This window comes from Oreochromis niloticus, linkage group LG3, assembly GCF_001858045.2.
Source record: "Oreochromis niloticus isolate F11D_XX linkage group LG3, O_niloticus_UMD_NMBU, whole genome shotgun sequence".
In the NCBI taxonomy this organism is placed as follows: domain Eukaryota; kingdom Metazoa; phylum Chordata; class Actinopteri; order Cichliformes; family Cichlidae; genus Oreochromis; species Oreochromis niloticus.
The window spans coordinates 12638697-12663925 of NC_031967.2; the positions used below are offsets into that span (position 1 = coordinate 12638697).

General features: G+C 39.2%; 1 long non-coding RNA gene across 1 annotated transcript in view; it reads right to left on the reverse strand.

Annotated features, from left to right (window-relative positions):
- LOC112843097 (uncharacterized) overlaps positions 1–25060 on the reverse strand; it is a 67936-nt gene extending 42876 nt beyond the window's left edge. Inside the window, exons 1-2 of the long non-coding RNA XR_003215224.1 lie at positions 24910–25060; positions 11696–11787 (exon numbers count right to left, since the gene is read on the reverse strand). This is a non-coding gene — a long non-coding RNA (uncharacterized LOC112843097). The remainder of the gene's footprint in view (positions 1–11695; positions 11788–24909) is intronic.
- Positions 25061–25229: the final 169 nt, after the last annotated feature.

Sequence of the window (25229 nt, forward strand, 5' to 3'; positions counted from 1 at the left end):
AAGCTGCAGATCCTGCCAGTGTTAGGATGTGGACAAACAGAATTTAAGATTAAAGAGTCCCTCTAGCCCGGTGTCATGCTGAATCGACTGACTTTTATGTCACGGGAGAAAGTAATTGCCATAAACAAAAACAACAGCACAGACCACAGACTAAACCTTAGCTTACAGCTCATTTCAAAGCTTGGTTTTGCTTACATTATGAATTAAAGCTGTTTTGGTTATGCCATCGTGTAACTTAATTGTTTCCTTGTGTCTTTTTCTGTGTCCAACAATAAAAAGTTTTGTCTGGAGATTGGTCAAGGTAAACAAGGAAAACACGCAGGAATGTAAATTACACCCCTTAATGACGAAAACGAATGCTTAAAATTCAGTGAATGTCACTGACTGATGCTTATCAATGTAAACGATGCAGTGTTTTTAATGATAAACCACCTCCAATCACATAGACCTCTCTGCACTGAATCATACTCAAACCGGTCGCGGCAGATTGCCTCACTGAGCCTGGTTCTGCCGGAGGTTTCTTCCTGTTAAAAGGGAGTTTTTCCTTCCCACTGTCGCCAAAGTGCTTGCTCATGGGGGTCATATGATTGTTGGGTTTTTCTCTGTATGTATTATTGTAGGGTCTACCTGACAATATAAAGTGCCTTGAGGTGACTGTTGTTGTGATTTGGTGCTGTATAAATAAAATTGAATTGAATTTTTATAAGAAATATCGAAAATCCTAACTGTTGTTTTTCTTAGCTGCCTGTATGTAAAGAATTTCCATTACTGTAGGAGAATTTCCAGTAAATATTGTATTCTTTAAATAGGCTCGATGGCTGCACTCATCCTAATTGCTTGATCTCTACATCTCTTCTTCACTCAAATCAAGGATACACACCTAACCCCCAGCCTGACCCCTTTCACTCAAGTGTGGCTGGCTGAGAGCTGATGAAGTGGTGGCGATTTTTATGTAACAGATACGAAATGGGGAAACTCCTCTGATGCTATCATGGACTGTGTTATTATTAAGTGCACTGACACTCCAGGAAAAGTGGAAGATGAATGTTTTTCACACGGAAGTAGCACAACTTAGACAGTTACAAAGCAAACAACAGCTCGAGGATTCCCTAGAATATATCTGTGGGACTTTAAGATACGTTCCACTGCACCTAACCTAAAACATAGCATTAGCAGTGGATCGTAGCTACCGTGAGCATGCTACCTACATACATAAACCCTTGCCTGTGAAGACATCTGTAAAAGAGATTTGATAAATAAAGGGTGATAGGGAGTCACATTGTACTGAGGCAGTTTAGACTCAGTAAATACAGAATGGCAACTACTTGGGGAAAGGCTTCATTTTCGTTGGCAGCTCCCTGAAACTTGCCAGCATTGATTAGTCATAATCACCTCCAACCACACAAAAGAGAATAAATGGCAAAAGCTCCTTACTCCATCTCTTCTATTCTTTCTGTAGCAACCAGCCTTCTAATCCAATTATGGTCACACGGTGCTCAAGGAATCTCGTCTGAAATCAGCCTTTGTTGTTTCATCCTCACGAGCTGCATTTACTCAGCAAATGTGAGTACCAAATTTCTCACATTCAGCTGAATGTAATTTTCTAGGAGACTAGCACCAACTGTTAAGTAGGTTTTTGTTAAGACCAGTTTTTTAAATGGACTTTACATCACTGCACCAACCAAGCGTAAGCCAGGCTTTGTGATGCAGTTGTATGAACATGCACACATCACTGTGCCCATTGCCTATTTAGTCTGCTGACTTGCAGCTACTATATACAGTAGCATCAACTGAAAATACGTCATTGATGCACTGGGACACATTTTCAGTGATGTACCCGAGGTCCCTGGGTGTTTCTGGTCTTTCGACATCTTTCGCCCTCACTCAGACAACCTAGCCAGGTGCTCCGGCAGCACTAGCCCACGGGAATATTCCTCCTAATCCAAAACCAACTTGAGGCCCTTTTTCACCTCCATTGTAAATTTGTGAGCCATAATGCTACTCTGCATTACTTTAATGCAAAGTAGCATGTAGAATACAGGAGAAGGATATCTGTTCTGCAGTTCCTCTGCTCCCCATTTCAATAGGCTTGCAGCGTGACTCCCAGCCTCTTTTCTTGCAGAGCTCCATGAGCTCTTGGTATGTGGATTACTTCCTTTCATTCACTCCCTCCATGCGGTCCTCCCTGGAAACTGTAAGCTCTAATGAGAGCACCTGCTTGGAGGAGATTGATGCCAGCACCACATCTGGCTTCAACAAAGTTTCCACACATGGTCTGGGAACTTTAGCTGTCCTCCCAGATTGACTCATAGCTCCCAGCCCAATGCTGAGGTAAGCAGCCCCACTGCTGGTCTGCACTGTGGTTGTGACAGTTCCCAATGATGAAAGCAATATTCCTATTTAGGAATATAGCAGACATGTTTGTTCTGGAATAGCTTTGGAGATAGTATCAGCAATTGTCTTTAGCATCTGGTGATGCTACAGTAATGACTTTCCCCCAGAAAGCCATGTTGTTGAGATTCAGCGGACTAGAACTTGGAGGATCTGTTTGTCAGATGTTGGTCCACAAGATCTTCTTCTCCAAACTATATTCCCTGCTTATCCATGCACTTTGCTTCTACATGTGCACCATCCTGCTGTTCCTAATTGACTCCAGCACATACCTCCTCCAGGACTGGATACCACCTGTCCTTGCCAAAGCAATCACCTTCACCTTCAGCTGCTGTTTATTATAAATCGAATCGAACAGAGTTATGGATTGTATTTAGTCCCATTGGTGATGAAATGCCAACAACTCCTATTAGAAAGTGCATTATCATTTATTTTGATTTATTGTGATTTTGTGTGAATAAATACATGTAAAATCCAGTGGAGTCAATAGATTAGTAACCTAGAAAATGGAGCTTTCTAACATGTTTTTTAATGTGCAAACTGTGAGAGCTTATTTTAACCCAAATGATGATCTTTCCCTAAAACAGTAATTTTGGTGCTTAAACCTAAAACCAAATGTAGGTTTGCATGGAAACAAAACTAAACAGCAAGTCAAAACATTTACCTGTGCTGCTTTACTTCCTTATTTATGCAAATCATTTTTGAGATGTGGAACTACACCGGCAGTGTTCTAACCTGTAAAGCCTACACGGCCAGAAATGCTGCAAACTTTAATTGATTTGTAATTGAATGTTTTGGCCCTAAGTGGGATTACTAAGAGGGGTCTTTGGCAGCCAGCCAAAATAGTAAGTGCAGTAAAAACTCGTGTAACTAACCTTTTCACTGAACAATAGTGCTCAGCAAAGATACACAACAGCCATTAGAGGGCCAGAAATTATGTTTAGCAGGCCAACAACATTTGGAACAGTTTGATGCACTGGCAGCATCAACCAGGGACAAGAAGTAACTTTTAAGGAAGTGTGTGCAGGAATTCACACTTCCATTTACAATATGTGTCCTTCTTTTGGCTGCTCCCTTATTCACAAGGGGTCACCACAGCAGATGGCTCCACATATTTGACTTGGCAGATTTATACGCCAGATGCCCTTCCTGACACCCCCTCAAGGGATTTTGGTCTCCTCCTGATCTCAAACCAGGGATCTGTCATGTGTTAGGCAAATGTAAACCACTACACTATAGAGACACACTCTCAGAAACTCTATAAGGTAATTAAATGTAAATGTCTATGGAGATCTAAGAAGCAATTTAAGAAGAGGATTTTTGTTGGGTGTTTTTGGCAAAATCCAGTCTGCAGTGCTGAGGGTCAACACGCCAAGGCCCCCATCTTCACCTGCTGCCTAGCTCACAATGAAGGTGAGCACAATGCCCATCCACAGAGTGGCGGATTCATGTAATTTCTTCAGGTTGTCCTGGCCAAATTCCATTAATCCAGGCCTGACCACTAAATGCTTACCTTTGGGTTCCCCTCAAGGCTCTGGTTCAAGTAGGAGGACCCCATATCCCATTTCCAGGTAAGGTTATCCAGCGCAGAGAGTTCCATTTCATTGGGGTTTGTCAAAGTGCTCTTAGTCTGGTCCCTTCCCTGGAACCAGTTTGTGTTGTGATACCCTACTAGGTGTTATTGCCCGGGCTACACAGCTCCCAGGAACATAATACCATGCAAAGTTGCAAACTCACTAAGTTAGCGATTCATTGGAGTGAGGGGGTAGTTCATCTGGAATGCCTCACAATCGCCTATGAGAAAGTGGAAATTGCTGGGGAGAAGGATGTCTAAAATAACCTGCTTAACCTGGTGCCAACGCAATCCAAATTGGGATAAGTTGATTTTTTCCCCTGCAGCTCTAAACCAAGAGAGGTGGAGTTCACGCTAGGAGGGTTGCCAGTCCATCAGAAGGCTGGAACAACAAGTCAGACCCACCAGTTGACCTAACATACATATTGTTGCACTGTCTTTGGTGAAGGCCCTAGCTAACCACTGCACCACCATGCCATCTCCCATAAGAATCCATTAACATTTTTAGTGTCCCAGTTATCTTTGAATGCTCGGCACTGGCCTGTAACGCTATGCTCTTAACCCACAGCTTTGTGTTTTGGGTTAAAGGTGCTAAAAATATGATTTTACAGTATATGAAAGATCGAAGAGATGCCTATGTGTTTGGAAACTTTTTAAATTCCAGTCAACAATCAATGAATATTCACAAACAGGGTTAAAAAAAGTCCATCCATCCATCCGTTCGCTTATCCTTTTCAGGGTCGCGGGGGGCGCTGGAGCCTATCCCAGCTGTCATAGGGCGAGAGGCGGGGTACACCCTGGACAGGTCGCCAGTCTGTCGCAGGGCCAACACACAGGGACAGACAACCATTCACACCTAGTGACAATTTCGATTATCCAATTAACCTATCCCCACAAGCTGCATGTCTTTGGACGGTGGGAGGAAGCCGGAGTACCCGGAGGGAACCCACGCAAACACGGGGAGAACATGCAAACTCCACACAGAAAGACCCCGGCGTGATGGTGGAACTGAACTCAGGACCGTCTTGCTGTGCGGCAACAGTGCTAACCACCGTGCTGCCCGTTAAAAAAAGAAAGTCCCCCACATAAAAATCCGAGGCTCCTTCCAAGATCAACTCCAATTCAACAAGATGAGAGTTGAAATGTTCTGTATTTGCTGCACCTCAAAGTGTTGCTCGCACATGCTGAGTCATTTTGACAAACACATTCACAAATAAACTGAAACATTTCTTGTAAGAATAAACTGTAAAACTGCTTCTTCTCTTCCTATCTTCTTCTTCCAATATTATTTTTTCTTTAGAGAAAAAATTCAGTCTGCTCAAAGCTGAATGTTAACTAATTATTTTTGTTATCTTTCACTATGGCTAGAGGCCCTATCAGACTTATATGCATGCAGTACAGATAAGGGCTTATTGGCAGAGAGAAGCGGACGATTTTTAATCATAAATACAGGCTGCTCTGCTCATCAAAGTACCACTGTCTGTAGTTTGTCTAATCTGGTCTTTCCAAACTCACCCTACTTCCTCTGTTTTACCAACAAGATTTTATTCACCTACTACTCCCCTCACACTGTCACTCTGTTCTTCTGTCTTGCTCAGTGTTTACATGTCTTTACCACAACAGATGCTTGTAAGTGAATTTGGCAACACTGATTTAAAGCCACCTCCTCAGAAATGACAGCTGTTATCCATAACCAGATTAGGATAATTTTGTGCGCATTCATGTTTTTTGGGGTGCTATTTAATTCAAGACACGCACAGGAAACTCATGGCTTCATAACTCATGGACGACTAAAATGTTTTAATTCTTCTAAAGGGCTTTCAAATAATACATGTTTTTGTCTCACTCTTCTGTTAAAGAATGCATCCACTTTTATTTATTTTTTTACTGGTGTGCTATGTTGTGTTTTTGCTTCCTGTCTCAATTCTTTCCCTGCCCTTGTTATTTTTTGCTCCAACCACATTCATTTCACTCGTATTTGTTTATTCCTGTGTCCTGGAGCACAACGAGGTCTTGTATTAGAAAGTGAGGATATCTTTCCGTTATCTTGATCCACTTTCCCTTACATCAAACCAAGCAGTGCTAGAAGCTGGCTATCAACTCACTAAGTTAACCCAGGGTTTCTCCTATGCGTTTACATCAAAGAGGTGGCGTTGGCAGCATCTGACCAGTCAGAGTTATGGATAAGTCTGCTGGCAACAGAGCAGCAGACTTATCCATAACAAAGGAAAATAAAATTATACTGTGGGGAAAACAGAAGGAGGTTAAACGCATAACACAGACTGAAAGCAACAAAGCTGCTGCAGACAAAGCAGCACGATGAGTGTCTTTAACAGGAAAAGCACCAAACAGTAGCATTGTGTTAAAAGTTCTGCATGGATGTATGTACGCTTTTTTTTCAACAGGAAAAAAATCATGGAATAAAATCGCATCTAAGAATTTATGTTTATTACTAATGCTCATCAAAAACTCACAAACACTTTAGATGTGATTTAAAAAATACCCAAAACTTTAGACACTGCTACTCTAAGGCAGCGGTCCCCAACCCCTGGGTCATTTGGTACCGGGCCGTGAGAGTTGAGGCTCGGGTGTGAAATTTATGGTTTTCAGGGTTTTTAATCATTATTTTTTTATCGTTTTTATCGTTAACTTGGTTTCCCGGGGGCTTTTCCCGTGTGTTATAAATAAATCGTCTTTTTTTTGGTACTTGTACAGGTTTTCTTTTGTTGTATTTATCTGTGACATCTTAAAGGCCACTCCATGAAAATATTGTCGGACATACACCGGTCCGTGGCGCAAAAAAGGTTGGAGACCACTGCTCTAAGGGATCTTCCAGGTGTGGGGGTCAGTATTTTTGGAGATTGGTCAGTAGGTGGTGATATGCTGCTGATCACTAAATCACCTAATCTGTTCTGGAGCACTTAAGTTACCATGCAGAATAAATTACCATGGTGATATGCCTGAGTAATAAGTAAACCGCCCCTGTAGTACAGAAAACCCAGGGTTAACCTTGGAATTAGCTGGACATGGAATCCTGCTTCGTAGCACAGGCCTCAGGTCTCCTCTCCTTGCTTTCCCTCTAACGTCTCTGTGCTTATTTTAGCATCTTTGTGTTACTTTCACCCTCTCCACAAAAGAAGAACTTAACTAAGTCAAGACCCCGGTAAGTTAAGTGCACAACCTCACTAACAGCAGGTACTAACAGTGCCATTCATTATCAGGTGTTTAACCTCTTCTTAAATTCATTAAAAATTATTTGATTTTCTATCAACCATCTGACATTTGTTGGCCAGTTTTAGTATGAAAACCCTGGTTTGGGGGCATCATGAAAACAAAAGTGCATCCTTTAAGGGTGGTCATAAAACTTAAAACACAGTTAACCTGCACTTAAAGCATTATCATTTTTTCAATTATATTTTATTATTTGTCATTACAACACAGATCTTAACAGTATATGAGTTAGCGATGATGGCTCAGTGGAAGGAATGTTTTTTCTTTTTTATGCACACGTCTTAGTTGTAATGTACATTCTCTACAGGATATTGACTTTAGGTGGAGTAGATTATTTCTCAGTTAAGTCATTAAAAATGATGACAGTGCTTTATTTTATTTCTCTTACACTATTACGGTTCTTTTATCCCACTCCTGGAGGGCATATGAATCAAACTGCAGCATCAGTTATTGAAAAATCTGCATGAGGTTGCGGTCTGAAGGATGCATTTAGGATACAGTAATTCATTTTCCGTTTTTAATTAGTAGTTTGTTCAGAACACAATTCATGCATACATATATTTGTTAACTTATCTTTCTACAAATTATGCAAAATGTAGGATTAATAAAGAAAGCATCCTTTAAAACCTACATAGTCAGTTACTATCTGCCCATTTTTGTACATTTAAAACAAATGTTTTCATTAATTTTTCACCACATGCTTTTTTTTAACTAACAATCAGTGTAAGGGATCGCTTAGAAAGGAGAATAGCTTCGGTTTGCCTTAAAAAGCCTTAAAGAGGATGTGGTCCGTGATTTCTCCTGCTCCTGCTTTAGCTGTAGTTCAGACATTTCTGATATGAACTGTAGGCGCTGGTGGCAGGCCGGTAAGGCAGATAGGATGGAGCACTGTAAGCCTGCACATCTCGGTGTGAAAGTCTGTCAGTGAGGCTGTGCGTTTTTTCTTTTCGGTGTGCTGATGCTGACATTAGGCTGAACAGCACTGAGGATGCAGACACTCTTCCTTGGCTTGCATGTGCACAATGTCACTGTTGTCTTGCCAGCTGTCAGCCATGTTGTTGAATATAGTTTTCACAACATGCTGGTTTTTGCGAGGAGGTGACAGCTCCTGTCTCATTTTACTGGTGGTTGTGAGCAGACCTGTCTTTTTGGCAATTAGCATATTGGCCAGGGAGAGTGATGTAAAGAACTTATCCATGCTGACATTTTTCCCTTTGCCTGTGACACGCATTCTATGAGATACATCATGATGTCTCACAAACGCCTGTGTATGTGAGCATATCTCTAATGTGTCTTTGTATTACTGGCTTTTTCTGTATTTTGTGCTTGTTTTTGGTTTTGTGTACATAAAAATGATAACAAAAAAAGATGATGGATCACAACAGCCTTTCACTTTAGTACAATAGGGTATATCCCCAATAAGCAACGGGCTTTGTGGTGTTTGGTGTCTAAAGTTTGACACCTAATTTGTCTGTGATGCTGCTTCCTAACCGTAGTCAGTACTATATACTTGTACACAGTTTGTTCCAAGTAAATGTCATGTCAGTTGTCTCCAATTTTAAAACGCACTAACTGTGTTTTTTGTCCTAGTGCAGGATGTCTACTGCTGTACATATTATATGCACAACAAATGGGAAGAGTTCACAGTATGCTGCTATTTAACAAAACTGGAGTGGGGCTCAGCATGACAGGCTGGGTCAGATGCACATCATCCCACACGCATCATCTTATTTCTTTGTAAGCCCTTTGATACCGCTCGGTATCACCAAATGAAATCAATGTTTTATTGTTCGGGCTTTTCAACAGTGGCTGGCTTCGCTGAACATGACAAATCTCTCATAAGCTTCCTCTCAGTTTGTGTGATAAAGGTTCTATTAAAATGGCCTTTATTTTGTCTCCTGTGCCAAAACTGCCTTTGCTTTATTCCGCCAGCATAAACCTTGTGAAATGAAAAAGGTAGAAAATGACAGACACAACCTGGCGCTGACGTCTGGGATGACTTTGCTGGTGAGTGTCGTCACCTCTCGCTTTAAAATTCTGCCTCTGCAGCACTGTACTGCAGGGATGATGCGCTAATTTAGTTTACAACAATCACAAACTGTATGTAGATGTCGCCGTACCTCCCGGTTGGTTTATGCCATAGTTTGCACTTTGGCATTATTTGCTGAGTACCACGTTATGGCTGTTGCTTTTATTTTATTTTTATGAATTTATAATATTTGGGTGAGAGACTGCTAAGTTCTCAGCAAACCCAGAGTAGGTTGGTTAGCAAGGTGCAGCCATAGACTGTATGGACACAAAAACATGCTAATCAGTGCTAAGTTATACACTTACCACTTCAATAGTTAAACCTTGCTAATACAGCGTTGGCCCCATTTTGCCTTCAGAACGCCTTGAATTCTTCATGGCATAGATTCAACAAAGTGCTAGAAACATTCATCAGAGATTTTGGTCCATTGTGACATGCTAGCACATGCTAGCGTCACACAGTTGCTGCAGATTTGTCAGTTGCAGATCCTGTTCAACCAAATCCCAAAGGTAGATTGAGATCTGGTGACTGTAAAGTCAGTTTGAGTACAGAGTACTCATTGTTATAGTTCTGCTCTAAGTAGTCATCAGAAGATAAACTGTGGTCAGAAGAGGATGGACACGATCACCTACAATACTTGGTAATAAGTTGTTACTAAGGGCTAGAAATGTGTAAAGAAAGGGTTAGGGTTATGGTTAGGCTACCCTTAGCCTTCCCAGAACTGATTTGCTCAATGGCAAATTGCTGCAGTTGCCCGTGCTTTGCATGCAATGCAAACTCTCACCAACTACTAGCCAAGTGGTAGTAAATCTTAAAAGTGCAAAAAGGGAAAGGGAAACCATTCACCTTAAAAGGAAAAGCTAAAGCTCAGCCAAAAGGTGTAACAACCAGTGTTTGCAGACAGCTCGGTATGTTCCACAAACTACAGGCAACTGGAGGACTCTGCTACTGATCAATGCAATAGATCTAGCCTAGCTTAGCTTTAGTATAGCTTAATAAAACACAGTTGGTGGTGAAGAAAATATCAGAAAGTGTACACTTTTTTTACTTTTTAAATTTTTTATTTGAAATTATTGATGGTGCTATGGATTAGCGAGATACTTTTTCTCATATACTGTCATTACCTAGAAAATAGTATATTGGAATAGAAAGATTAATTTCAAAATGAAAGTACTATAATGTTTGAAAAGCTATTTGGATGCTGTCAAACAAAAAGTTGTCAGAAGTTTTTTGGGAGTTTGGAAACCTCCTGTAGTTCGGCAATAGTAATAGCAGCTATGATGGTGGTGATAGTGCATGAACTCCTGCTCACCTTTCTGGTTGTCGCTAAAAACCTATTCATTGGCAGCGGGTGCAGATAGGACGGACACACACTCTCACTCACTCTCATGCATGGCTCCCGTGGATCCGCTGGAATTGGTAATGACACAATCCATCTCTAACCTATTTCCAATTCAGCTCTGGGAAATGAGATAGGATGGTAATGGAATCTCATTGATCTGAGTTTGCTCTCATGTTTATGGTCCATAAGTATGAAAGTCATTTCTAATGTTCTTTCCCACACTGGATCTTTTTTGCATGTCATTACATTTGTGTGAGGTTTCGGTCGGCATTAGAGTCGGGGGCAAAGTGCAAAATGATTTAATTTGGACTAGCTTAAATTGTATAATTTTAGAATTAATATTCAGCTAAAGGTAAAATGCTAACAAGCATGCGAGGTGTTTACGCATCCATAAGCTACGATACATATATTACTTTTCATAGGTTTGTGATACAAAGTAAGATACACAAGCTAGTGCTAAAAGGGCTGATTGCAGTAAATCAAGTAAATCTATTTAACTGGAATTGTGAGCAGTGGATTGCGGGAATAGAGCGCTGTAGTGTTGATTTTCCCCATGTTTGGGTCTTACATTTCAGGATGATGAAAAAGCTGCATAAATAAGAAACAAAGTGAATATTTTGTTTCCTTTGATGACTGCTGTGTTTCAGATATTTTTTCCCTTTGGTGACAATCAACAAGTTCCACTGCTGTTTGCAGTGACAACAAGCAGCGACTCTGTGACAGCACAGGCGGATTGATCTTCATATTTTCCTACAGTATTACCACATCTGACAAGAAATCCAATCAGAATATCTAAGCTTAGCATGAAAAGATGTATGAGTCATTTTGCATGGCACGCATTTCACCTGTAATGTAACATCATAGGATTGCCAAAATGTTAAGACTGGTACTGTATTTTATTACTGCATTAAAATTAATAAGGAACTGGAAAATCTTTGACAGCTGTATGCCATGTTGGTTGCTGATGTGATTTAGAATGCAGATTGTGATCTTGACTTGGCAGGATGTTGCAGTGGTTAGCACCTCGGTCAGATCCACCAGCTCGAGTCTTGCTATGCCTGTGGTTACTGTGTCTCAGTACTCCGGCCTCCTTCTACAGGTAAGTGTTAAGTTATTTGCCCATTCTAACCTGTCCATAGGTGTGACTGTGACATCTCTGCAATAGATGGGCAACCTCTCCAGATCGTACCCTGTCTTAAAAACTCCAGCACCTCTCCAGCCCTGAAATGGGTAAGCAGAAAGAAAATTGATGGTGGATGATTGTCGTTTAGTCTTCACTGAATGCTAAATGTCAAATGGATAAATGCATACAAGTTAATACAAGTATGGAATAGAGCTGAGAAAAGGTAGCATTCCCATGACCTACTTCAAAGCAGGTGCCATCAGAAGATGAGCCGGCCTTTCAGTCATAAAATCATGCGACTGCATGATAAGGAGAGCCCTATTACTTTGGATGTTTGAGCAGCTCCTCCGGATCATCCCAACCACCACTCACCGACTCACACACACACACACAGAGTACCCTTACCTTATCTACCTCACCCTCAACTTGCTTCAGTCCAAAACTATTATGCTACAGTCCATTCACTAATTCCAGCCACTCTTTTACATACTCATCTGCTTCATATTCTTGGCGAATGTGATTGGGCTGACCGCGCAAGACAGCAGCAATAACGCTTCCCATTGCATCACAAAGTATCAAGCGAAGTGTGAAATTAACTGATGAGATGACGTGTCTCGATTGTTCCCTGTACATGAGGAGTGAAAAGAATGGTCCGCATCAATCCATGAAAGGTATAGACAGTATAGCCTGTATTAAATATGGTATAAAACCTCTTTGAAAACCATGTGGATGCGATGCTGGCTCTGCAGTGTATCCCATGGACATAATACTATAGTGGAAATGTATGAATACTGTCTGGTAGTCCATTTTTATTGCAGTGCCAGCTGGAATTCACTCCATGTTGTGTTACGGGGAGTTGGTGTAGGAGTGTTTGTACATAGATTTCATTGTTTACCCCTCTGCGGCCACCTTTTGGCTGCTAGTTTGGTGATGTTTGGGCGACTATATTATATATTCCTTCCAACCCAGCACTGCAATAACAGCGCAGCACTTTGCAATGCTACGCGGCAACAGCATTACCCCAGAGAGCTGCATTAAACATAACAAATCCTAACCTGTTGACAGTTGTTTTGTTATGACAAATCAGTTTCACATTCTGCAGCGCAGTGTAATTTAAAAAATGTGCTGGCAGTGTGCTCCTGCCACTCAAATACACACACGCACACATGCACATCGTCCCTAGATAAGTACAATCTGTTGTCCTTTCGTGGTTCAAACCAATTTGTATACAAAAAGATAAGTGTGTTCAAATGGTCTCTATTGGCAGATTTGTCAGAATGGGCGGGGTACCCCAGAGATTCAAGGACAGATGAATATATCAGAAAATATACAGAAGCATGTGAAGACTGTAAAATTGATGAATTTACAATAATTTTACACTTTACAATTAAAGCCCAAAGCAGCTATTCTATCTTATTTAGAATATCTAAGATGTGTTGCTAAAATTGCACTTCTTTGTTTGTATTAAAATATCTCTAAAGGTCTTTACGCTCATAGAAAGACGCGTTTCACTGGTCCTGCCCACTTACAATCATACGTGACCCACAAGATAAAATGAGTTTGACATCCCTGCTTTAAGTCTTCATCCATATGATAGCTTTTCCTCAACTGCTTAATATAAAAAAAATCAATAACATAAGCTACTTTTGCACATCTGCACTGTGCAGATGTGACACACATCACTGAATTATCTGTGGGATGAATCAGAACACCAGTCAAAAATCACAGCTCAAAATCCCGACGCCTGCATGACCTCCCGTGATTCAGTTAGACCTTGTTTAATGAAGGTTGTTCCCATCTAAACGCTACTGGCAAAGTCTTGTGGGCTGTTTTAACTGAGCTCATCGATCCTGTTATGTTTAAGGGGCAAAGGTTAATGTGTTGTCCATCGATCTGAGTCAGGCTTTTACATAACTCTGCAGGTAATGCGTTCAATAAAGCCCCGCAGGTGCCGCGTGCACCTTTAGCTCATTTTAGCCTGATATGCTGTTTTGGATCCAGTGCATGGCTCGAGGGAATTCTGCTGCTGACTTCATACATTGCATCACAGTCCTAGATTACATGGAGCGCTCTAAGAAATGTACTGATGCGGTTGCATAAGGTTTCAAACTGATTTGAGCCTTTTATAAGTAACCAAGACTATTAATAGGGGGGGGGGGAGCTAATGAAAGAGAGGAATCACGAAGCAGAAGTGTTTCAGTGAATGTCTGTCTTTCCACTGTGAGTCAGTGCCAGACAACGACCTTATGAATAAATCCAGTCGAGGAGGGTAGGGTATCACAAGAGTATAACCAACATCATCCAGCATTTGCAATATTTTATTCAAGTAAGGACACTTGGATATTGATGTGGATGGTTTCTATTCTTAGGTGAGGCATTCAGAAATGCTTGTTTGCGGTCACGGCAAGAGCGCAAGAGTTCTCTCTTCAGTGAATACTACTCATACTGCAAATACACACTCATTGGGCTGCGGTTTGTATGGACAAGACTGCCATTGCTGACCTGTGATGCTAAATCCTTGACTTACCAAAACTGGATATTACACTTTAATGGTTTTTTTAGTGCTTCACTGGAGGATAAGCAATGCCAGTTTGAAATGATTTCCTGGATGGAAAATTAAACTGACCAACACCAAAACATCAAACCGTAGGAAAACCTTTAAAACCAGCAAATCTAGTGAACAGATGACGGCACGGGATGTAAAAACTGTTATCACAGAAAACTAACTGTCAAGAATACAACATCAGATTGAGTTCTCTGTGGAGTCCTTTTCCCTATTACAGAAATGAATGGTTTCAATATCTGTGCAATGGTGTGTTAAGAACGAATGGAATATCATTAACAGGAAAAGAGGCTATTAAAACATTTTATTTCTCAGAAGGCTTGGAAGTGAATCCTGCCACTGAGCAGAACTACTTTTGTTTACAGAAGTCATGCCATATTCACACCCCAACAATTGATCATAATTGAGATTATCATATTAAGTACTTGCAGATTTGATTTCATTAACAGGTACCTTGGATGAATGAGCAGCCGAAATTCTTTTGAATATGGTAACCGAAATTCAGGTTTGATGCCAAGCCAGGTCGTTATAATAGGACCGACAACTGGTCAACAGTGATACTGCATGTCTCTATGAGCACACCAAGCAACTTGTGGCCGTGCAGTAGCTAATCTTCACCATACTGCAGGGCACATAAGTTTGCTCTTAACATTTTTAGAATACAAGAACTTCCCGCATCCTCGTAGCTGAAGCTCTGAAAGTCTTTTCTCTATTTTTAAAATTTAAAAAAATTAAATACAAATAAAAAAACACTTCAATAGAACCTCCACCAAGGCATCTCATTCTCTGGGTAGTATTTACTTTTAAAGGAATAGTATTATAATTTGTATTATAATACTATTACCTAACACTGTCTATACCTATAATTTGTATATATTCATTTTGTTTTCTTTGTTCTTTTTGTACGTTAAGAAGGTTGTAGTGCCATAAAACAAGTGCAAATTGCATATTTTTGCCCTGTTTAAACCCATTTTCACTTACAATTGTACAATTTTAATTAAAATTGTACATCTGTTTTCTTTCATTATTTTTTTGTGTGGATATGGTACACGTGTAGCATTCATTTCAGTGTTTAGTAAATTTGTTTAAATGTTTAGTAATAAATATTAAGAGATAAAAGTTTTTCATCTCAAGTTTATTTTGTTTTCCAAAAAAACGTATTCATTGTACATTGTACAATAAATACATTGTACATGCAGTCAAACTGTGATGTATTTACATGGTGATCATTTGTTACTGTAATATACATAACAAAGCAATAATAAAATAATGCAATACCCCAACAAAGTCATGGTTTATAGTTTGCATTCTCAGTTATTCTCTGATTTTTCATTAGGACCTAACTAATAATTGCATGGCTTTTTTCATAATTTTTCATGTGTTTGAACCTCAATTATTGAGACCAATATAGTTAACTAAATAAATAATACATTTATATTATAAATAAACAATCTACTACATAAATATTAATGTAAATTCTGCTCATTTTTGATATAAAATATAATACTGCATACATGTTTTAGTAATGTAGAGAAAACACAAAGCAATAGGAGCAAAAACTGCAGCTCGGAATTGTGGAATATGCCACACATATGCATATTTAAGGTTTAAACTATAAAACCTCATCCAAAATTCAAGTTTTCTTCCCAATTCGTGGGTGCTCTAGGCACATAACCCCTGCAACTGTAATTACAATTCCCATATATCATTCCATATTACCTGTATGTCAATACAAACAATGGCAATAAGAAACGTAATTTTAATAAAAAGCTCTATGGTGCTTCCTATGTGTTGACACTTGTAAGAATCGTAGTTTAAAGGGTTAACAATAAATCACTTAGGTTACCTTAAAGACCTCAGTGGATGTAAGCCAAATTTTACTGGCTCTTTAACATGGTCCCCCCTTTACACCTCTTCAAAGTTTTATCAGATTTATTCAAAAATTTTTGAGATATTGTTTTTACAGACAGAAAGATGGCGCATAGGCATGCAAATGCTACCAAAAACATACCTGCCTTGGCAGAGGGAAAAATGATGAACTCATGAATAGCCTGGGTAACAGCAGGTATCTCCTTTATTTTCAGAGCAGTTAGAAATATTGAATCAGATCTTACACCACTAACTTATTCTGACCTAAGATTTCTTAGACATAAATAAACCCATGGCCAAATATGACTTTGAAAGGCTGTGTTTCTCTGACTAACTTTAATGTTCATGTTTCTTTGATTACAAACTGTTAAACCATAATTGGTTTACCTGAAACCCTGATCCAGATCCGGATCATCTCCCTGCCTGCTCCTACTCATTTTAGACTATACTTGTTATTTAGTGTCTGCTTTGTGGTGAGAGAGGGCACGAGCTAGGCAGGCACAATGCCTTGCATGGAATAATCTTTAATAAACTAATTGCTGGCACCACAGAAGGTAGACGCTCTGGCTTGTGTGTGAATTCAGGGAGGTAGCATTAGCTTTAAGAGCTGTTCTCTGAGAAACTGTAATTTATTATGTAGGGAAACTGTGAACTATTTTAAAAGCACTTGTTTCTACAATAATTAACACTAGCTATGTATTTCATATTAAACTTATGTAGATGTAAGTTTCAAAAGTTTTAATGATCTGATTTAATAGGATTTTTAAAGAATACTGATCAAATTAATAAAGTAAAAGTGCAAATTATATTAATCGTGAATTATTTAGCTTTTGTTTCCTGCACACGGCAACAATATTATTTATTATAATGAACTGCCATAACATGTAGCTGGTTAATATTTTTATTATTTTTTCGCCGCTTGTGGGAGGGGAATGTTAAACCAAGAGAATCGGTAAAGCAGAATACATTATCATTTCGAGTAGGTGGTGAAAACCCCGTCTCTTACATTATTATGAGACACAGAAAAACACCTGTTGCTGAAATCAGCGAGGCTTGCAATTTAATTTTATCAGCTCACAAACAATCACTCATTAGGAAGCTGGAATGATGATAGAACCCAGTCAGCTGTGAAGCTCTGCATTTGGGGGGCACAGCACATAACAAGAGAGTGCTTTTTTACATGGGGGAGGAACCCGTCTGGCTGAATCCTCTTTGGCAGGGCTGCCCTTGTGGCAGCAACACTGGTTATTCACAGCTAATGTCATGGTCTTTAATCTTTTTAATACCTAATGAAAAAAAAAATGAAGCAAATATATGTCCAACATCAAAATTCCCAAAATAATTAACTCGGCACTTACTATTTAATCAAACAAGCATTTGAAATGAACTCAGCAGGCCAACTGTTTTGCAGACAGATACCGGATAAATGCTTGGCTTTCCATTATTATGCACCTCCCAGATGGGATTTGCCTTTGGCTGATTGGCAGATGTTTAACAACTGGGGCCCAAGTTCAAATCTAATATAGCAGAAGCTTCTTTGTTGTTTAGTTTGTGAATAATAAAGAACACCTTTGATTCTAGCCCAGTGTGAAAGCTCGCTTTCATACTTTTGTTTATGGATTAATCCAAAAACACAGTTTGGAAGACCTTTGGAAGTCTGCTGATGATCAGCTAATTAGCTTCGGGGTCTTGATCGGTTCTCCATATTGGACTGTTAGGATGGTGTTGATGAAATTACACATGTACTGCACCAGGTTACTTTTTAAAGAGACATCAAGATGCATGTTAATCTGACATTAGACCTAAAATCATGAAAATGAGTCGTTATTTAGTAGCATAATGGTAGCACTTTCTATTACAGCTCGGTAATAAAGGGGTAACAGTAGGGTAACAACGGGGAAACAAGATTATACAAATGTGGTAATTTAATAATCTAACGCTTCTTTAAGTTAGCTTTAATACGTTATCCATATGTTACCACTTTATTACAGAGCTGTATTTCAATATTATTACCCCCAGTTTTGGGGCTCTTATTATCCTGTTAGATAGATTTCAGGGTAATATTACTCAACTGTAACCATTATTGCTACCATGATATTACTTGGATGTTACTTGGTTATTACTTTGGTAATTGCATAGTAATAACCTAGAAATTACCACATTATTACAATCTTTTTTTTCCCCTTGTTACCCTGTTATTACCTCTTTATTACTGGGTGCTACCAGCATTATTAATCCGTAGATAGGGGGAAAAACAACAGTGTGTCTTTCAGGTATCATTTAAATTATTGATTAGTGCTTGCAGTATTAAAATCATCCAACCCTCCCTTGACAAATAAATCCCTTCCCAGTGGGGCTTGCTCACTGTTTCAAAGTACAGCCTGCCTCAGTGTAATATCTTCCTGCACTAGGCTCACTTGACACCCACAAAGAGACAGCTGCACGTCCTTTGAATCTGCTGAAAAACACAAGTACACACAAATACTAAAGCGGGGTCTGTCAGTTTCCCTTTAGTTACTTGTGACAGCAAAATAAATACATGAGCTCTCTGTAATCTGAGCAGGGCGACTTGCCTGATTTTTCCCTCAAACACGCAAACATACACAGCCCGCCCTGAAACGAGTCTGCGTGGCTTTTTCGGTGAAAAGTGGAGTCAGACTCAGCAAACTGTCTGGAACATTTAAACTGTTGATATTGCGGCTTTGAAGTGCTCTGGGTGAAGTAGCAGAATGGAAACACGAGATTTCATAATGAAAGTTGAATCAGTTATAGTTTCTATTAAACATGCTGTCGTTAAAAGAGAGTTAATGTATGAGCCACACGGCAGCTCTTGAATATTAGCAATGGAGGCTGGGAGCAACTCTTTCAGCTCATTATTGTTGTTGTTAGGTTAACTACAATATCGCAAATAGCGTAATCAGTCCTCACTATTGAACATTAAAATAAGTAATAGAACTTTTACCATTTAAGTTTATTTAATCACGTCGTCGCATTTACAGTAGATGAAAAGACACCCTCTTATCCTGCTGAGTTTTCAAAGCGAGTTGTTTGTTCGGTTATTTTCTGAATAAATAAACTGGATTCTAATGTGTCTGAAAAATTAGTAACGCTGTAAAAAAGAAGTCCAGTGTGTCTAATTTTGAGAATATTTCCTAAGATCAGTTAAAAAAGGAACTAAATCCTTAGTTGGGAATCTTTTATCACAGATTACTGGATCCATATAACGGTAGACGGTCGTGTTGACTTTGGACTCGGTAAAATACAGTAGACCAACGCCAGCGGATGACATAGCATCACATACTGACTCTTGGTGAACTGACTCCAGCCTCCTTCAGGTTCTTGAATTTACTTTTCTTGACATTCCCTTCAAGGCTCAAATCATCCCTACACTGTAAAAAACAATCCTAATATAAAAGTATTTTACTGTGTATTTTACAGTTTTGTTCTGTTCTTCTAGAATATCATTTAATTTCCATAAATAGACTGTGATTTCACATTTCAGATGTAAATTAACGTAAAATCACTGTAATGTAATAAAACATAATCTTCTTGTTTTTTAAATGTATTTGTCTGTACATATGCATATTTAGATTGTTAAAATACATTAACAAATGTATCATGATTTCACAAATATGTGTCCGTTATTTGAAAGATTGAACTGTTAAATTCAAATGTAATGCTATGGAAAAATATATAAAATGATTCTCATAAACTTTTTTACATCAAATAATAATTATTATTATTATTGCTATTTAGGGCGATCGTGGCTCAAGAGTTGGCAGTTTTATGGAATCAGAACGATGCCACCTTGAAACGAAACTGAAAAAAATATTGAAACCGAAAAAATCGCTTACAATTTTTTTTTTTTCAGTTTCAATCCATTTTTTTTCGGTTTCAATATTTTTTTCGGTTTCGTTTCAAGGTGGCATCGTTCTGATTCCATACAGTTTGCCTTGTAATCAGAAGGTTGCGGGTTCGAGCCCCGGCTCAGACACTCTCGGTCGTTGTGTCCTTGGTCAAGACACTTCACCTACCGCCTACTGGTGATGACCAGAGGGGCGGATGGTGCGATATGGCAGCCTCGCCTCTGTCAGTCTGTCCCAGGGCATGCAATCCATTATTATTTAAACCAACTGTTAACTGTATATTTCTGTACATTTAAGTATTATTATTCATATTGCCACATTCATTGACCTTGTTTATAGGTAATTTCATTGTTTAATCACATTAACATGTTCCTAATTTAATGTTTAAAAGCAGTTGAAAAGGCAAAATCCCATGTAAAATTAGGGCAACAAACTGTATTGTCATTACTGAAAATAACCGTATTTTTATGCGAAAGTTATTTTCTGTTATTTTCTGGTATTATTTTGGCGCCCCAGCTGCCAGAATATTACTGTTTTTCTAGGATTTTTTTTAACAGTGTATTTCTTGTGCACCTTTTGCTAACACTCATTTCCCTTCTACTCAGCTTTCCATAAATCTGATTCAAAACAGCCACTCTTTTGTGTTTATGTGTTTATGATGGTCACGTACCGAGCCCAAGAAATACACAGTATTTATGGAGAATAATCTGTTCAAACCCAAAATGAAATATTCTAGTAATTTCAGTTTTTTGATTTTCATGAGCTGCAAGAGTTTGCCTTGAAATTCCACACACTGGCACACTGGATTCTCTCAAATATTGATCCATTACATTAAAAACAACATTGACAATAAGAATTTAGCAAAAACACCTTAAGAGTGAGGAAGACTGAAGCTGGCTATCCAAGAACTGGTCAAATTTCAATTGTTTTAGTGGTTTGGTGTCACAATCAGCACAAAACTACAAAGGACTGCACATGTATTTCCTGTTTGTCCACGTTCCATAATGTGCCTTGAGTGCTGAGGTAGAGTGGAAAAGCACTGTATAAGAACCAGTCCGTTTACCATTTACCATTTAAAGCATGGCAATATTTTTAATTTTAAAAAATGTAGGTTATTTTATTGCCACATCTTCAACACATGGACCTTTTGAGTCAAAAGCCTTGGATCAAATTCCATCTACGATGCCGATCACAACAGCCACTGTCTGACATCCAAAATCCATTGTATTTTCAATTGTCCCCGCCGATCATCAGAAAAGAGGCAGCCTACAGTGTAGCTGCATGGTGGTCGATTGAAAGTGTAATTTCTAGTAATATGAGGGCCCAGCGGTCGAGATGCAATTGCCTTGTCTAGATTTCTGAGCAAATGTGAAGTAAAAATGGATGCTGTATTCCAACAAAGTAAGATGGGAATTACAGTGGGCAAATAATGTTGCCCTGAGGTTAGGAAGGCCTCATTGGGCACACACCATATGGGAAAGGGACACTTAAACTATGTGCTTTCTATTGCCTTCCCATACTTTTGACAGCATGTGCCCTCTCATCTCAAAATTAATTGCCAAATAATGTGCATTTGAAAGATGGTTTTACTTGACAGCACAGCATACCTTAGAATAAATATGTTTAAAGTAAAACAGCAATGATTGTCTGTAACTTAGGCTGGGCTGCTTGATTCATCCGTTTAAAAAACTACCAAACTACACAAGGGCAAGTTGTAAAACTTTCTACAAAGCATTGAAAAAGGAAGAAAAATAGACATCAAACTGGAAGTTCCATCATTCAATATAACAAACAGTATTAAAAAGGCATTTTCCTGATAAATAAAGTAAATTTAGCTGTACTTCAACCCAATATTTATTTGTGAGTTTTGTATAATAAAATTTTCATGCTAATTCCTGCCGACGAATTGAGTTTGGTTGAGTTTTTAGTTGTTAAGATTAATCTGAACATTCCAAAGTCATTTAACAACCTAACTGCTTTCAGCAACCCCAAATGTGGTCTTTGCAGATTTCTTCACAAATGGCTGTTGTCAAAATAATGGCATTCAGATTAAGACTTTCCATTTGTTTCCATGAGTGAGGCTGTGGCTGAGCTAATAAATAGCAGTCAGATTCTCCTCTGCAAATGCTTCATTGCAGTGCGTGTGTTCTTGAAGAATTTTTTTTCTTTATTGCTTCATATGTTTCTGTCGTTTTCGAAAAAAGGTATGTAGTGTGGTGGCATGACTCATCCATGGTATTGACAGTTTTCTTGATTAAAATCAGAATCATGTAGTAACACTCATTACCTCATGTACAGCAAGTGGCTGGAGCAACTTGCTTAAATCGAAGCTGAATAAAGGCAGCGCCGCTTAAGAGAAATAATATTCTTGTTCACTAGTTCATTTCCAGCCTTTGAGAAATGTAACAGCAGGTAAAATTCCCTAAAGACTGAAGTGCTCTCTGCAGCTGGATCCACAAGAATATTTCACATGAATAAACAGGAAATCATTGAATTTCAGTTGGTGTAAACCACAGGAGTAGATTGAGCCAAACCAACTAGTTACATGATTATAAAAAAATAAAACAAAAGTAGAGTAGAGAGGAAGTGGGGCTCTATAGCGATCCATTTTCTGTTGCCTATTTGGATGTGAGTCTAAAGGGCAGCAGTTTAAGCAGTAACGCACAGATCTTCATCTCTTTGGCCACCAATTCCAACCCTCAAACAACGATGTATTTCCAGGCCAGCTGAGAGATATGTTTTCTACATGTTCTGAGTCTAGCCTAGGTCATCCTCCTGGTAGGACAAACACCTCGTCTAGGAGGCTTCCAGGGGGCATTCCAGTCAGATGGCCAATTCATCTTAACTGACTCCTTTCAATGTGGAGGACTAACGGTCCTACTCTAAGTCCTTAGCGCTTCACCAAATCTCTAAGGCTGAGCCCAAACACCCTTCAAGGAGACAAATTTCTGCCTGTTGTGTAAATGGTTAATAGACTGGTTCTTATATAGTGCTTTTCTACTCTACTTGAGCACTCAAGGCGCTTCATACAACATGCCTCATTCAACCATTTACACCAATCCATACAAGCGCTTTTTCTATGTTTAAGTGCTCAAACTCCGATGGATGTGTCGGAGAGCAGCTTGGGGTTAGTATCTTGCCCAGGGATATTTGGCACGCACACTGGAGCAGCCAGGGACCGAACCACCAAATCTGAGTTACAGCCTCAAACAATATTGCTTTTTGTTTTTTTTGGTAAGTATGGTTAGCTGGCTTTTAAAGTCAATTATTAAAATTGCATATCTGAAGTCAAGGTTGCTTAAAAGCACAAAACAGGATAAGGCTGTCACTGTTCATTTCAGTCAGTCAGTCCGTTCAGCTTTGGCTGAACTTGTTCGCCCTGCGGTTGTGTGTTTGTGACACTACCTCTCGTGTTTGCGTGGGCTCTTAGAACCATCGGCGTAACTTTGTGCTGAACATTGGGGGGGTCAGATCTCTGTCTAAATAAATAAATAAATCTGGGTAAATTCTCAGATGATTAAACATGCAACTATTTTGCTGGTAATACCTGAAATAAGTAAAGAAAAACAACAGCCTATTTATGCAAGATAATTCATAATTTTATTGGGGGGGTTATATTGGTTGGTTCTGATTGTTGGGGGGGGTCATAACCCCCTAACCCCCTGGAAATTACGCCCCTGGTTAGAATGTGTGTATTATGTGTTGCCAGCTGTATTTTTGTGACATGGTCTGCTTTAAGACTAAAAATTCTTTATTATTGTTTCACAGTGCATTGTGCAAAATCAACAAAAGCAGGCAAAGGCCAAAAAATGTCCTGTTTTTAAAAATGATTTGTGTGATGAGTTAGTGGAAGACCATGTAACTCTGGGGCAACACGATCTATCCATTTTGTGGGAGGATGCCACAGTCCAAAGACTAACATCACTGTGATACAGCACTTGCCTAGTCTGTATGATATGATCCAAACAACTCTATCTTCTGGTTAAATTTGCAATATTTCTATTATTTTCTATCCAAGGTTACTTTCAGACTGTTTAGTCACTGTCCAGAGGCTCAGACTGTCTCGAGCCACGGGGCAGTGGTGTTGGTTTATTTAACACTGAGCTGTGTGAATTTAGATTTATAGGTGTATTTATGAAATTAAAAACCTCTGAAATTCAAATAAAAATTGTCTTATCTAAAGGCGTCCACAGGCAAGACATTTCATGGGAAATTAAGGAAACAGGAAGTGAAGTATTATAATGACCTCAAGTCATATGTTCATGATTTATCATGGAGATTAGAATCATTAGCAGCGAGAGCAAGGACGGCGAGATATGTGGAGGCGCAAATGGTAAATTCCAGTCCAGCAAATGGAGCAGGGACACAATCATTTGAGAGAGATATCAAACAGGATCTATTCTATCATGGAAAAACCTTAATATGTGTTATTCTTGGATGGGTTTTTTTTCCTAAAGCGACCAGCTGGATACATTTGAGATAAATTGTCTTAAAGTGCTTTCTTTCAACTGCCAAAACCCAGTCCCTAGATTGGAAAACATTTTGAAAATTGATAAAGTGCAGTTATTTCCCAGTGCAATGACCCTTTTCAAAAGAACATCTCCGGGTGTCCCTCTCAATTAACATTTGTCCTCCTGATACCAGTGACAAGTTGTCACCCAAGGGGGAAAAAAGTTAGTAAAGGAAGAAAATGGTTCTGTCCTCGCTTGCCTCCAAGGATCAAAAAATGCTACAGACAGGTTTTTTTTTCCCTTTTCATAGCAAACATACACAGTTTCCCTCTCCCTGTCCTCTGCCAGATAGCCCTGAGGCTGCCAGAAGGGAAGCCATTGATTATTTAGCTCACAAGATTTACTTTGTGATGTTCCGAGTGAACATATAGCACGGGAAAAGACTATCTGACTAGAAAGATACATGTTTACCTCTTGGGTGCGATCCATTAAATATGGCGCTTTGATGGTGTCAGTGCGACGGACTCCACTCCATTTCTCCTCAAGTCAATCACAGCAGTGCAGACACAACAGCAGGGGACGCGCATTTCTCTTCTGGAGAGCTGGAGCTGGGATAAATTATAGTTTAGTAAAATTATAAAGCTTTACAATAACGCTTATCAACATTTCAACATGGGTAGGGACACAGTTGTTTTCCTTTTTTGTGTACTTTAACTGTGGACACTTGTATTATGAGCCGTAAGTCTGACAAGTACAGAGATTCATTGCATTGTTGCCACTAGAAGCTAGTT